A 15,071-nucleotide genomic window follows, 5' to 3' on the forward strand; every position below is an offset into this window, starting at 1 on the left:
TATAGCAGCATTTCAAAACACGCGTTATTTTTATGTTCTTTTTCTTTACACGTAGCATGTTACAATTAGACCCCTCCTGTACGTTTCTGCACCACACCTGTCATTAAATTAACATCAGCGTATTAAATATACTTAATTTAACACCTGATGTAAAACTGCATCGATTTGATTTGTAAAACCTTTTGTTTAGCTGTACCGGTGTCATTGATGCCACAGTCCTCCGAACAGAGTATCCGCCGGAGATTGTGTCCTGGGATAAATAGTCCGAGGCAATTAAAACTAGTTTCAATGTCCTAGGACATTAAGTGCTAGTTTACAAGGAATCAATGCCGTATACTGTCTCCTATCATTATTAGCTTGTTGGTTTTCCCCTTGGGGATTCCGAGTCAGAAGAGGTCCCCAGCGATCTATGCTGGTCGTGAGAAACGGTTTAATGGATCGGTTTGGTCAGACGCGCTGACTTGGCTGTCATTATACCGACGGCGTGGATTGTTCGTTGATTGCTCACTCATTTACTTGCTCACTCACTCACTCATATACTCACTCATTCACTCACTCACTCGCTCACCTATTTACTCGCTCGATCACTCACTCACTCACCCACTCATATGTTCATTCATTTACTCGCTCGATCACTCACTTATCATATACTCACTCACACATATACTCATTCACTCACTCACTCATAGTCATTTATCAATCACCGTATGCCAGAGGCAAGGGCGTTTACTGACTACAAAAGTCCACTTTTATATTCAGATAACGCCCTTGCCTCGGGAAGATGTCACTCACTCATATACTCACTCATTCATTTACTCGCTCGTTCACTCACTCATATACTCACGAACGCACTCACACACTCAATCTATACTGGTCGTAAAACGGCTTAATGGATCGGTTGGTCAGACTCGGTGACTTGGACGTCTACCGACGGCGAGGATTGTTCCCCATATCAATCACCGGATTGTCTGGTTCAGACACGATTATGTACATACAGCTGCCATACAGCTGGAGTGAGTGAGTTGGGTTTTAACGCCGCTTTTAACAATATTCCAGTTATATCACGGCGTGTCAGCTTAATGTGGGAGGAAAGCCCGAAGTGATGCAGGTCTGAGACGTTTACCACTTCGGTGAAACCCACGAGCACGGGTATGGTGCTGACAAACCTAGAAACATAATCGGGGCGAACCGAGATTCGAACCCACAATCATAGGTTTCTGGCGTGCCCGAGGGACGCAACTCTGCACAGCGAATCGCGGCGCCTTGGACGACTTGGCCACCCGTGCCCCCCGTCATACAGCTGGAACATTGACGACTGCGGTGTTAAACAACAAACACACACGTTTCTTGTACAAGTTCTGCACCATTCGCAATTTATCATGAGTAAATGTCGTGTAGGACATTGTAAGCTAGGGAATATTGTCCCACGTAAAAATGGTCCTACCGGACTATGAGTACTTTAACACCGTACAATGTTGAACATCTGTCTGCTTGCTATCCGATTTGTTCACGTGGAACATGTTTCTAATGGGTTTTTTTCTTTTGTGATTAAATAACATGATGATTTATCATTTTTATTGGCATAAACCTGATAGAAACGGCTCACGTCGACCTCTGAGCCGCTTGTACAGAGGCTCTGACTCACGTGTTGATTAAAATGGAATGTATGTGATATAGACGTCGAGTAGTCAGAAAACGCAGCACAGCAAATTAATGTGATGAAGCCGCGGCGTGTCTCCCTGTTGGTGTCACGGTCAATCTTTGTCACGAACAAGTAGCTTTTCAAATGGTTTGGTTTAGCTCACCTTACTGTAAGTCGAGATAGCTTTTGTATTGGCTTGGTTGTCCGTATCCGTCGTGCATTGTTGATCGAACATCTTCCGTCATTAATTGAGCAGATTTCGTCGTGCGTCGTTTTAGTCGAGCATCTTCTGTCGTGCGTCGTTAGTCGAGCATCTTTCGTTGTAGGTCGAGCATCCTCCGCCGTGCAACGTTAGTCGAGCATCTTGCGTCCTACGTCGTTCGTCGAGCATCTTCCATCGTGCGTCGTAAGTCGAGCATCTTCCGTCGTGCGTCGTTTTAGTCGAAGATCTACCGTCATGCGTCGTTAGTCGAGCATCATTCGTCGTGCGTCGTTAGTCGAGCATCTTCCGTCATGCGTGATTAGTCGAGCAGCTTCCGTCGTGCGTCGTTAGTCTAGCATCTTCCGTCGTGCGTCGTTAGTCAAGCATCTTCCCTCGTGCGTCGTAAGTCAAGCGTTTTCGTCGTGCGTCGTTAGTCAAGCATCTTCCCTCGTGCGTCGTAAGTCAAGCGTTTTCGTCGTGCGTCGTTTTAGTCAAGCATCTTCCCCCGTGCGTCGTTAGTCGAGCATCTTCTGTCATGCGTCGTTAGTCGAGCATCATCCGTCTTAAAACATCTCCGAAACCACCGTATATAATTGTGAAACTTCACATGCTTGATCCCACCAAATAGTGACACCCCAATTTGTAGCATCTTCCGTCGTGCGTCGTTTTAGTCAAGCATCTTCCTCCGTGCGTCGTTAGTCGAGCATCTTCCGTCTTAAAACATCTCCGAAACCACCGTACATAGTTGTGGAACTTCACATGCTTGATCCCACCAAATAGTGACACCCCAATTTGTACACGATCCAATTTTCAAATGTGGGTCAGCCTTTATTCTACATTAAACCTGTTTATGGTCGTTCCTCGGCCATTTTAAAATTCGATTACTTATAGGCCACTGTCATAAGTACATCTAGAATACTAGTAATCACTGTGTGCGGCGTTACATATCCAGGTGAGCTATAGTGCTGTGGCACTTCTACAAATCACTTGAGCTCCACAATTGGCATCAAGAGTCTTTATATTGCTGTAATATTGCTGATAGGAATGAAAACCTGTATCCTCTTTTTCATACATACATGAACATAGCTGGAAACTCCGGATGTGACGAAGTCTTCAAATTAACGTTATTATTCGACACATCCAGAGTTACCTTTAACGGCAAACATGGGTTGCTGAAGACCTATTTTATATATATATTCTACCCCGGATCTTCACGGGTCTGTAATCTACTTGTACTTTGTAAGATATATAATTCTCCCTCCCTACCCAGTAAGTTTTGAAAAAGTCACGAGAAACAAGATTTTTTTTTTAACTGAACTGGCCTTATCCTGTGCTGCGACATCGCTATCGACTGAATACACTATTTCAGTACGGGAAAAGTGTTTATGACTATGCATACAAACGAATATATATCTTCCCACACCAAACACTATCTCGAAACTGTCGAACGTGTCATAAATCTTTCAAAACAAATAATACTGGCATGGTTTACCCACAAAAGCCAGCTCTCACTCTCTTAGACGCAACCGGGATTATTTATTTAACATATTCGGTAGATATTGTACGCATGACCTCCTACAACGCAAAGCCCCTAGCTCACACAAGCTGTACGGTGTACAGCGCTGAACTACAAACGGGCAGCTTGTTACTAAAATAACTACAATACGCTATTTGTAACACAACAGTTTAAGGGCCAGCGAGAAGGGCTGACTACGGGCCTGATTTCGTCAATGAGTGTCGGTGTACTAGGGAGAGGAAATAGCTGTCGCAGTCATTGACAAGGATGTTACTTGACGCTATAACAACAGCTGTCAGTGCCGAGAGTGGCGTGTGTAGATATTGACAACGATTCTCACGCGAGGTGAAATATACAAGCAGTTAGTGCTGGAGCTCCACTGAAGGATTTATCACTGGTCTGTGAGTTGATATTTTCATTCCTTATGATGTATATGTGCATGTAGTTTTGAATGTGATTGACGATTACAAGTAAACATTGTAGAGTTGATACGGGTTCTTAAAGAGGGTGTGTGTGTGTGTGTGGGGGGGGGGGGGGGGGGGGGGGGGGGGGGGGTTACACCTACAAAAGACTAGAACTCACTCACACCTGGTACTGGAACTAGCACAGCGTGACACGTCGGGTGTCTGACAGGTGGGGGTACAGGTCTCACATACCCCACGCCCGGGTCAGCCGGCGTTTTAATCTTACATCCAAAACAAGACTCACGTGGTTGAGCTGCAGTCTTATCTTGGTACGTTAACTTGTAGTTTGGACATCCGAGTGACATATTTCCGTCAATGGTTTCCGTCTCTGTAACAATTTTCAGCAAATATCACCGCCTATTAATAACTGTAATTATTTACAATGTACTTAACTCATAACGACCTTGAAAAAACTGCCTGTCAATCAAGCTCGATGGTGAAAGCCTAGCCTTGCTCCAAGGCTGTACTGAAAGATAAGTCCATGGATGTGAAGTAATTCTATCCTCCTTAAAGGCAAGTCTAGATATGTGGACAGTACTCCATTCTACAGGGACAACTTGTTCTTACGATTTACATAATCTAGAAATTATGATTTAAACTAATAATTATTGCCTTAGAGACTTGTGCAAGTCTAGTGAAAGCCAAGTCGTGGTTGTTTGTGCTCTCTATTTTCCCAGTGCACGGCCCTATTCATTACTCAACTCGGTGTGCACGTATGTCATCGCTTTAATATAATAACATAGCGACATCACCACGTCTTTACAAACGCCATGAGTCATGTATGTGCCCGAGCTTAATACTAAGAAACATGCCTACATGGGATTTCAACTGTTACTATTTGGTTGAGTCAGGAAAGCACGTAAATTCCTATAGAGTTATACAGCGTCGTTATCAATGTGGTTTATGGCATGTGTTTCCTATATCGTCGCCTGTATTCCGATCTGCAACACTCGTCATGCACGCAGAGACACGGTCATGCTTGTCTGAACACATTATGTTATTTCGTTTGAGTGAATTGGAAATATGAAGATCCGAGCCCCTCGCCTACATTGAAAAAATCGATATGTGTTCAATTTTCAATTTATCGTTTTGTTTTTGATTGTTATGCCCATACTACATATCAACGTATGCTTTTTTATACATGTCAAAAACAAATACTAAAACATTGTCTTTTTAATTTTGAAATAGCGTTTAATATTCTCTAAACTATTTGTTGTTTTAACATCTTCAATGAAAACATGTCCCTTTGGCAAACCATTTAACGTATGATTGTGGGTTCGAATCCCGGTTCGTCCCCATTATGTTTCAAGGTTTGTCAGCACATACCCGTCCTCGTGGGTTTCACCAAAGTGGTAAATGTCTGAGACCTGCATCACTACGGGCTTTCCTCCCACATAAAGCTGAAGCGCTGTGATATAACTGGAATACCGTTAAAAGCAGCGTTAAGGCCATCTCACTTAATGAAAACATGTTTATCCAGCAAGTAAACAATCACAAAATCCAAAATAATATTTTAATTTTTAAATGTTGTTTGACTATCCCATTATTAATACAAAATGTGTAGCCACCTCCAATGAATAAGCATGTTTGTTAAATAGATTGAAAACTGGCAATGTACATGACATTTCATGTTATTGTAATAAACATAAGCCAATATATATAGATAAGGAAAAATGAACATCCGTTATAAAGCAATAAAAGCAAATGTCAAATATCTAAAAAATATAATAAATAAACCTGCGAGAGCGAACGTAGATTATTAAATAATGCACACTGTATATTATATACAGACAAGTAAACAGAACGGTCAAATGTCGAACCGACAACACGGTAACGGTATTACGTCATCATAATATATCAGCCTCGAGAGTGGCTCAGAGTGAAATGATAGCTTTGCCTGTACAGCCAACTGAAAAGGAAGTGTTGACGGATGAAATTGAAGATATCACAATGGGGGCATTCATGTACGTCACTAGCACACTATGGTCGACAGCGGGAAATGCCCCCCCCCCCCCTCTCGGAGATTCACATATACTACTGATCATATCCCCTTCCAAACACTGCAAGATCTCATATATTATTGAAAAACAAATGTAGGCTCTCAGAGTATTGTTAAAAGCGTTGTTGATGGGGACATTTTCTAGATTTGCTTTTGGCGTTTGTATACTTTAATAATTATATATTATAGCTTTTCATGAAATATCTACAAACGTTGTAATCGGCATGAGTAGTGTTTATTCAGTTATTTGTAAAACACTTTGTTTTTTGTTTGTTTGTCTGTGCATGATAATCAGGCAGCTTGTTTGCCATGGAAACTATGTCCGTGAACTGCGGATGTTATTGAGTGTAGGATGGTCAACGGCCGGAAGGTTGCACTTGTATCGGCGCATGGGTGGCCAAGTTTCTTCTAGCACTGGGGTCGAATCCCTGATTCGCCCTAATTAGGTTTCTACCTTTCTTGTAATTACCTTCTTTTTCACATTTGTGAATTTGACGTTGGCGTGTTTCATCAGCTTAATGTTGGGTGGCCTAGTGGTTTAAGCATTGTCTCGTCACGCCGTAGACTAGGTTCGATTCCACATATGGGTATGCTATGTGAAGCCCTCTTCTTATGCACCCCAAACGTGATTTAGCTGAAATATTCCGTGTTATTGCTGACATAGTGGGTGTTATTGCTGAAATATGCCTGAATATTGCTAAAAGCGATGTAACACCTTACTCGCTCTTTTATGCTTGCGCAGATGTTCTATTGTAGGCAGTGGAACACAATCTAAATTGTTCCACGTGACTGAACATGAACGAGTCAGGGATTAGATACCAACAATACAATGGTATATTGGCAAAGTTAGAATACTTCTTGTTGTATAGTTGTCAGTATGACTCAACTCAGACAGACGGAATCACCCCGGTGCAACGACCGTTTTGTCTGGCCCCGTCTCGATCATTAACATGCCGTTGTGACATAGTGAGTGAGTGAGTGAGTGAGTGAGTGAGTGAGTGAGTTGGGTTTAACGCCGCTTTTAACAGTATTATAGTTTTATAAAGATATTTTCATTTTTAAGGCAGGCATTTGCGAAGGGACCGTGATCATATAGGCTATTTTCCTAGCGACATATAGGGGCGGTCGGGTAGCCTAGCGGTTAAAGCGTTCGCTCGTCACGCCGGAGACCAGGGTTCGATTCCCGACATGGGTATAATGTGTGAAGCCCATTTCTGGTGTCCCCCGCCGTGATATTGCTGGAATATTGCTAAAAGCGGCGTAAAATCATACTCACTCACTCACTCACTCACTAGCGACATATACAATAGCCTTATTCCAGTTTCCGGAAAAAACTCGCAGCAGACACGTGCATCTTCATCTGCCTTTGTCACTATAATTGATTTGCCTCATTAACCCATCTTTCGCCAAATTACAAATGATAATTAATTAATATACAAAATTACTGTTAATTATTGATAATGACGAGTCTCCGGCCTCCACGTCGAACAAGACGTGAAACGTGATACTACTTTGTAGCCATGTGTTCAAAGAACACCCTTAATAGTATATAGAACAGTCTGTGGCACTCTGACATTTCGTCGAAAGCTTAGTACACAGAAGCTCCAGTTATTTCAATTGCAATCTGTCATCAACCATTTACGTCAATCAATTGCACTGGTTCTTCTGGTGCTCTGCGACTCCGCCAATTCATCGACTTCATGTTGGGATGTCGTTTTCAGTTTGACTTAGTACAAGTGTTCTGACAATATGTTTGCAAGGGTTGTTGGTCTGTGCGTCTGGTTTACCACATAAATACATTGATGTAAAGCTCCCAGACAGTTTTATGATACTCATGACTATAAAACAACCGTGGAGGACTTGACTGGTATGTACATCGTGAAGGTTAGGTGAGGTGAGGTGAGGTGAGGTGAAATAGGGTTTAACGTCGCGATCAGGACTGTTGCACTTACATGGCATAGTGTGTGATGTGTGTGTGCGTGCGTGTGTGCGTGCGTGTGTGATGTGTGAGCGAGTACTTCCCCGCACTAATGCCGGGTTTATAGTGCTAGGCCACTGAGATACCATGCCGCAATTACTCACTCACTCACTCACTCACTCAATCAATCAATCAATCAATCAATCAATCAATCAATCAATCAATCAATCAATCAATCAATCAATCAATCAATCAATCAATCACTCACTCACTCACTCACTCACTCACTCACTCACTCACTCACTCACTCACTCACTCACTCACTCACTCACTCACTCACTCAGGAGTCAACTGAGTATTCTCACTTCCGGGTTGTCTATTTCACCCATGTACATTTCATCACCATTGTTCATAACGAATCAAAGATTCACGAAAGGGTAGTCTGTCTGCGGCATTTACCTATATGGAGACTCACTCGCTCACTCACTCACTCAGTGGGCCCGTGAAGATCCGGGGAAGAATAGATCTTCAGCAACCCAAACTGGGATTATGCTTGTCGTAAGAGGCGACTAACGGTATCGGGCTGGTCCAGACTCGATTATTTACAGACCGCGTTAATACAGCTGGAATATATATACAGTAAACTACGGTTATAACGAACAGCTTATAACGAACTGACGGATATAACGAACTTACATTTTTGGTCCCGACTATTTGCTGTAGTTATGCTGTATATATGCTTATAACGAACTACGGTTATAACGAACTTAAATGAGTAGTCCCTTTGAGTTCGTTATAACCGTACTTTACTGTATATACAAACTTCCTGATAGGGGCAACTGTGGGATTACACTTCTCAGTTATTCCGAACGCTGCTATCACGTGAGTGTGCAGTCGTGTATGTTAGCATATAACCTTATTCAGTGTAACGTTTCCTTCCAGTAGAGGGCCCAGCCTGGTTTATTACCGACTGAAAGGTAAGCTCCGACACCGGGAGCAATTGAACGCATGGTGCTCAATAACTAAAGCGTCGTTCGGGAACAGTCTGATCTCCCTCAAGGCATGGCGTTTACTCTGTTTGTGACACATTCAAAACCATTCTCGTAATCCGGTTCAGGTAAACATTAACAACAATGAAGCATCGGGGCCATGAATGTTCAAAATTATGGCTGAAATATCGTCCCAACGACTGATTTATAGCCTCGTGATGAAATGAAGTGTAAAAGGTCAGAGGTTGTCATACCAATGTCCTGAAGGCTTACCCAAAAGGTGTTGTCTGTAGAGATCCGTGTCTTCGTACGCGTGGACACAAGCGAGAGGAGTGAGTTATATATACTGCCGGGCAAAAGAAAGTATACACTTGAAAATTGGATTTGACCAAAACATTACAAACGTTATCACAACGTCACTACGCTGAAACAGTCGCCGAAACACTACACACTTAGGTCCAAAACACAACTACATGTATGATACCCGTATCAATTTTTTTGGTTTCATTTTAGCCATCATCAAACCGCTTTTCCCCAGCAGTTTACATATACCTAAAATATTTTTTTTATAATTATAAGTTAAAACACACTCATTTCTGTTATTTGACTTACACAAATTAAGATATAGCGATCGATGTATTCTTACATGTTCTGTATCTTCTTCTCAGAAAGGGGGGCACAAGTGGCCCAGTCGTCTAAGGCGCCGCGTTTCGCTGTGCAGAGTTGCGTCCCTTGGACATGCCAGAAACCTATGATTGTGGGTTCGAATCCCGGTTTGCCCCGATTATGTTTCTAGGTTTGTCAGCACCATACCCGTGCTCGTGGGTTTCAGCGAAGTGGTAAACGTCTGAGACCTGCATCACTTCGGGCTTTCCTCCCACATTAAGCTGACACGCGGTGATATGACTGGAATACTGTTAAAAGCGGCGTTAAACCCAACTCACTCACTCACTCACTCTTCTCAGCAAGAGTAATGTGGCTATTATTTCTATTGCTTCCTCAAGATCTGCTTCCTTGTATAACACGAGAATGAGTACCTGCTACCATCTTGAGGAACAGACAGACACTTTTATTCAGTATAAAGACACCCATATACAGAATAACATTTACCTGCACAATATCCACGGATTAATATATACCATTAAACATATATAGGTATTATATAATTCACACACAAGTAAAATGCGAAATTCATTCTCAATGTAGTATTATCCTCAAAGGTGAATTTCTTCATAGGCTATGTGGACTGCCTAGTGGTAGAGCGTCCCCCCGAGGAGGGGAAGGTCGAACCCCGGCCGCGTCGTACCAAAAAGACGTTAAAAAGATGGTACTTGTTGTTGCCCTGCCTGGCGCTCGGCATTAAGGGGCTAAAACAAGGACTGGTCAGTATACTGTGTCTGAGTTGAGTATTCATGTTAAACTGCGGCATGGTATCTCAGTGCGATAGCACTTTAAATCGGCATTAGTCAGGACTAGTACAAGCAGCCAGACACACACGTTTTGGTGCAATAATCTTGGACGCGACGTCAAACCCAAGTGTCATATGTAGATATTTTCAAGTGATACATGGACGTTCGGGGGATATGCCGGTATGGTTAAGGAATGTAATTTATTGGAATAGTTGCTTGCTGTTACGTCATTACTGTTATAAATCTTCACAAGTTTTTAAAACTTCGAGGCGAAGAAAAAACACTCTTGTCAAAAGTTAAGCCATAAATCATTTCCGGAATTGTTCAGCTTCTCGTATTTGTCGGTGACAGCGCTCACAAATCATCCAAAACTCTCTGGGGAGGTTGGATAGCCTAGTGGGTAAAGCGTTCGCTCGTCACTCAGACCAGCCAGTTCGATTCCCAACATGGGTACAATTTGTGAAGCCAATTTCTGGATCAGTCGACGTGATAAATCTGGAATAATTGCTAAGGGCGGCGTAAAACCATACTCACTCGATGTAAATCACTCTGGTAGAGTGAGTTGGGAGGAACGTCCCTGTGAACATTGCTCTAGACACATCACGGCATTTCAGCTAAATGTGGGAAGAATGCCCGAAGTGACAAACGTTATACGCTAAGTACGGGTGACGCTCACAGCACCACTATGGTGCGAATCTCGGACGTAAATCCAGCGGATCCTTGCACGGCTAAGGGAGGCAACTCGTTACAAAGGATTGTGTCGCCTTAAACCAAAGGGCCACCCATGCATTCACGTTTTCTGAAATACACACACACACACACACACACACACACACACACACACACACACACACACACACACACACACACACACACACACACACACACACACAAAATCTCTTTAATCGCAGAATAGATTTAATCTGGTGTCAACACACGTGTAATCTACATTTCAATAGAACATGATTGATTAATGACGACTGGTGTTTACAAAGTATTACGTACTGTGACGCTATAAATGGATCTTTGTTTTGTCACCGAACGCCCCAAGTAAACAACTCTATAAGTGACTAATAGTATTGTTATTCTGGACCTTACGTACACGCAGTGAAGTACATTAGGTCAAGGTACCATTACTCTATCCATGTACATGTAATGTTATCGCATATTAGAAGTAGGGATTACCTATAGTCCATTACTATTACGATGTAACTTTACACCATTACGTGCATATCCTATTGAGCTGAGATTGCAATTGAGTGGTATTAGTAGTACTAAGAACAGTCGCTGTAGATGAAGTTGTAATACCACATAGCGATAATAGTAGTCGTATTAGACGTACATGTAGACGTAGAAGTTGAAGTAGCTGCAATAGTAGTAGCAGTGGCATGATAGCAGCAGCAGCAGTAGTAGTAGTAGTAGTAGTAGTAGTAGTAGTAGTAGTAGTAGTAGTAGTAGAAGTGGTATGATATTGGCAGTAGAAGTTGTAAGGAGATCTACTCGTCTTATGCAATATTTCTTATTTTAGAGATGGAATATTTTTTCTAAAACAATACATATTTGTGGATGTTGTATATTTTCCTATAATAGCAGTACGTAGAGTGTTGTATGATTCACACACGAGCAAAATATGAAATTGATTCTCAATGTTGTATTTTCCTCTTAGGAGACAGTCGAAACAAAGTCTTTCTTCATAGGCTACGCCATGGTGTCTTCCGATGTTAACAGCCAGTTTAAAAGTACTGCATCTAAAACGTGATAAAACTCTTCTCAGATGAACAGGAGTGGAAACATTTGAATAAGTTTCAATATTAAAAAAGGGGTTTGAATTTTTTTATAAGAATACGAATTTGGAGGAACACACAGTATTTTTGTTTAACGTCGCGTCCAAGATTATTGCACTCATGTAGCGTGTGTTGTGTGGCTGTTTGTACTAGATTTATAGTGCTAGCCCACTGAGAAACCAAGCAGAGGTTTAAAACGAATACCCCACTCAGACACAGTATACTGCCTCCGAGCCGACCAGTCCTTGTTTAGCCCCTTAATGCCGAGCGCAAGGCATGGTAATAACAAGTACCATCTTTTAACGTAGTAGCGGTAATAAAGTTAAATAATACAAATATATTAATAATTGTTAAAGTAGTAGTAGAAACATCAGTAGTAGCAACAGCAGTAGTCGTAGTAGTAGTAGTAGTACTAGTAGCAACAGTTGTAGTGGTAGTAGTAATAGTAGTAGTAGTAGTAGTAGTAGCAACAGTAGTAGTGGTAGTAGTAATAGTAGTAGTAGTAGCAGTGGTAGTAGTTGGGGGGAGGAGGGGGAGGTGACCAAAGCCCAGTCTCTAAAAAATATTTTATTTGGATAGAAACAAATAACTCCATTGCAGTTGAAAAGAAGCCCCCGTGAGATGGGTGATACGGAACCTGAAGCTGAATAAAATCTAGACTTGATTCATTTAGGGCTTTTGCATTACAGTATAGGACTGGGCGGAAGGGAAAATAATAATGTTCAGGGACCGTTGGACAGGCTAAAAGAGTAGAAGCAGCCAGCAGTAGCAACATTGGCGTCGGGAGCAACAACAGTTGTTGTATGAATAGAAGCATCCGCGGTGTGAGTGGCTGGAGATTGTAGGATCTGTGCTGTCATTATCGTAGTATGGAATCCTAGAATGGATGTTGTCGCGTTGTCGCCCTTACAAAAACAAGTAAAAAGTGTCATAATTAAACAAAGCGCGACAATGCGACACATGGCCAAATTGCCAGGTTGTCGCATTGGCGTGCTTTGGGTAATTTTGACACAGTTTGCTTGTTTTTGTCCCTTGTGGGGTTCCATATATCGCAGTGGTGGTATTTTATCTATCACAATCTTTACTTGATTTGGAGGCAAAGGCCAAATGAGGCGTTCGGTGACATGTGAGATAAATCAAGCCTTCTGTCAAGCATCACTGACTTAAAAGTATGTGATAAATGTATGAAAGCATAACCCTTTGCGAAAACATGTAGATGTAGCAATGTGATTTTAATTGATAGTAGGCCAATAACGTACAAAACGCCATGTATACATTAATTCTTTGGGCTGATGAACTTTAAAAAATGTGTTGATAATAAGGAGTAAGAAAAAAATGATGAACTTTCCAGTCACGATTATCAGTAATACACCTGTATAAAGTTTGAAGTCTTTGATAGGCATTTAGCAGTTGGAAGAACATGAATACGGGACACTTTTTAACAATTTCTTTTATTCTTTGTCAAGACGTTTCAGAACTACATCTTGCTCCTTTATCAGATGAATGTTGAGTTATTGCATGGAGTTATTCTCCTATTAATCTCAATGGCTTCTTCATTATAATTGTTATCTTTGTATATTAATACCAGCGTTGTCTTGTGTAAACATGTCATGCTTTATATAATTAAGGAGCAAGAAAAAGCTCTGAAACGTCGTGGCAAAGATTAAAAGAAGCTGCTCATGTATCAAGTCTGCCTGTAAAAGTCGAGTCTGTTCCAGACAAAACCTGTGGTTGACAGCATGAGCACCGGTCCAATTAACGGCGCATGATGATGCAATCAGTCAGGATATACATTATGACCAGCCGATCGTCATTGGCACTTCCAGCACTAAATGTACTAGGGCGTTTTCTGTCCTGGAGTCCCCGAGGGTCTCTAAAGAACGATCGTTCTTTCTGATCAAAGTGAAAATGTACATAATTAATATATATAGATTATTATACGAGCATGTATGTCATACTGACTTCACGAAACGAATGTCAGAATTCTTGTATTTCCCAAGCGAGAACGAGGGCAATACATGAATTCTTTCACGAGTTTTGTAAAATCTGTATGACACACATATGAGTGTAATAATGTCCTGATTACCCATTATTTCTTAATCCTTTTGAGACCCCCTTTAGAACAATGCATTCGTCACCTCCGCTGTTCTAGAAAACCACAATTTGTCGAATGATGTCTTCTTTAGCTTTGACGTCTTTTCTTTGCACTAGTGCACATAGGATTTTTATAAACTCGGTTATTTCTAACCCTATGGGTAATAAAATGTAATACAACGGTTGTAACGAACACTCTTATAACGAACTGACGGATATAACGAACTTACTTTTTCGGTCCCGACTATCTGCTGTAGTTATGCTGTATATATGCTTATAACGAACAACGGTTATAACTAAAATTAGTAGTCCCTTTGAGTTCGTTATAACCGTAGTTTACTGTAGTATATGCACATTCCACCGTCGTGGTTTCGGGATATAAGGGGCGGTCGGGTAGCCTAGTGGTTAAAGCGTTCGCTCGTCACGCTGAAGACCCGGGTTCGATTCCCGACATTGGTACAATATGTGAAGCCCATTTCTGGTGTCCCCCGCTGTGATGTTGCTGGAATATTGCAAAAAGCGGCGTAAAACCATACTCACTCACTCACTTCGAGATATAGATAGAAGAAACCAAACCCTTTCCATGATCAAAAGTAACCTCTACTGTAAACAGAGTGCATTTTACGATCCGACTACATGTAATTAATGAGCTTGTGTTTATGAATCACTATCAAATAGTGATGATACCAGCTGTTCTCTAAAAGTAACCAAAGAATAAAGCCGTTTATAGTTAAACATCAAAAATGCTCCAGGAGGCTTCAAATTCTCGATCAGTCGATGAAAACAGGTTTAAACAAACAGCAACAAACGCAGCACAACAGGTTTTCCACGAAGCTTCAGTCAGTCAGGTTTTCTGGTAGATGAGTGATCGTGTAATTCTGTACCAGACAAGAAAAATGTTTGCGATGAATGAAGAGTTAGTTTCCTAGGACCGTAGAGAACGCAAATATAATCACAACCAACATCTTTAAGTGAACCTCGCACAAAGGGATACACAGGCAGTAAAGACACAGATGGCGTCGATAACGCTGAGCCGTCGGTGATAAATAATAGT

The 15,071-nt window shown here is 41.6% G+C and overlaps 1 protein-coding gene across 4 annotated transcripts in view; it reads left to right on the plus strand.

Annotated features, from left to right (window-relative positions):
- The first annotated feature begins 3,417 nt into the window (after positions 1-3,417).
- Positions 3,418-15,071, plus strand: part of LOC124113141 — a 139,309-nt gene continuing 127,655 nt past the window's right edge. For 2 of the 4 annotated variants that reach the window (XM_048397796.1, XM_048397794.1), the window contains exon 1: positions 3,421-3,761. The gene's annotated coding sequence lies outside the window, so the exon portion shown is untranslated. Of the gene's footprint in view, positions 3,762-15,071 lie in introns of all 4 variants that reach the window. The other 2 variants (XM_048397795.1, XM_048397798.1) reach the window with 2 other exon arrangements.

Source organism: Haliotis rufescens, unplaced genomic scaffold (assembly GCF_023055435.1).
Source record: "Haliotis rufescens isolate VD_foot unplaced genomic scaffold, xgHalRufe1.0.p SCAF_17, whole genome shotgun sequence".
Lineage (NCBI taxonomy): Eukaryota > Metazoa > Mollusca > Gastropoda > Lepetellida > Haliotidae > Haliotis > Haliotis rufescens.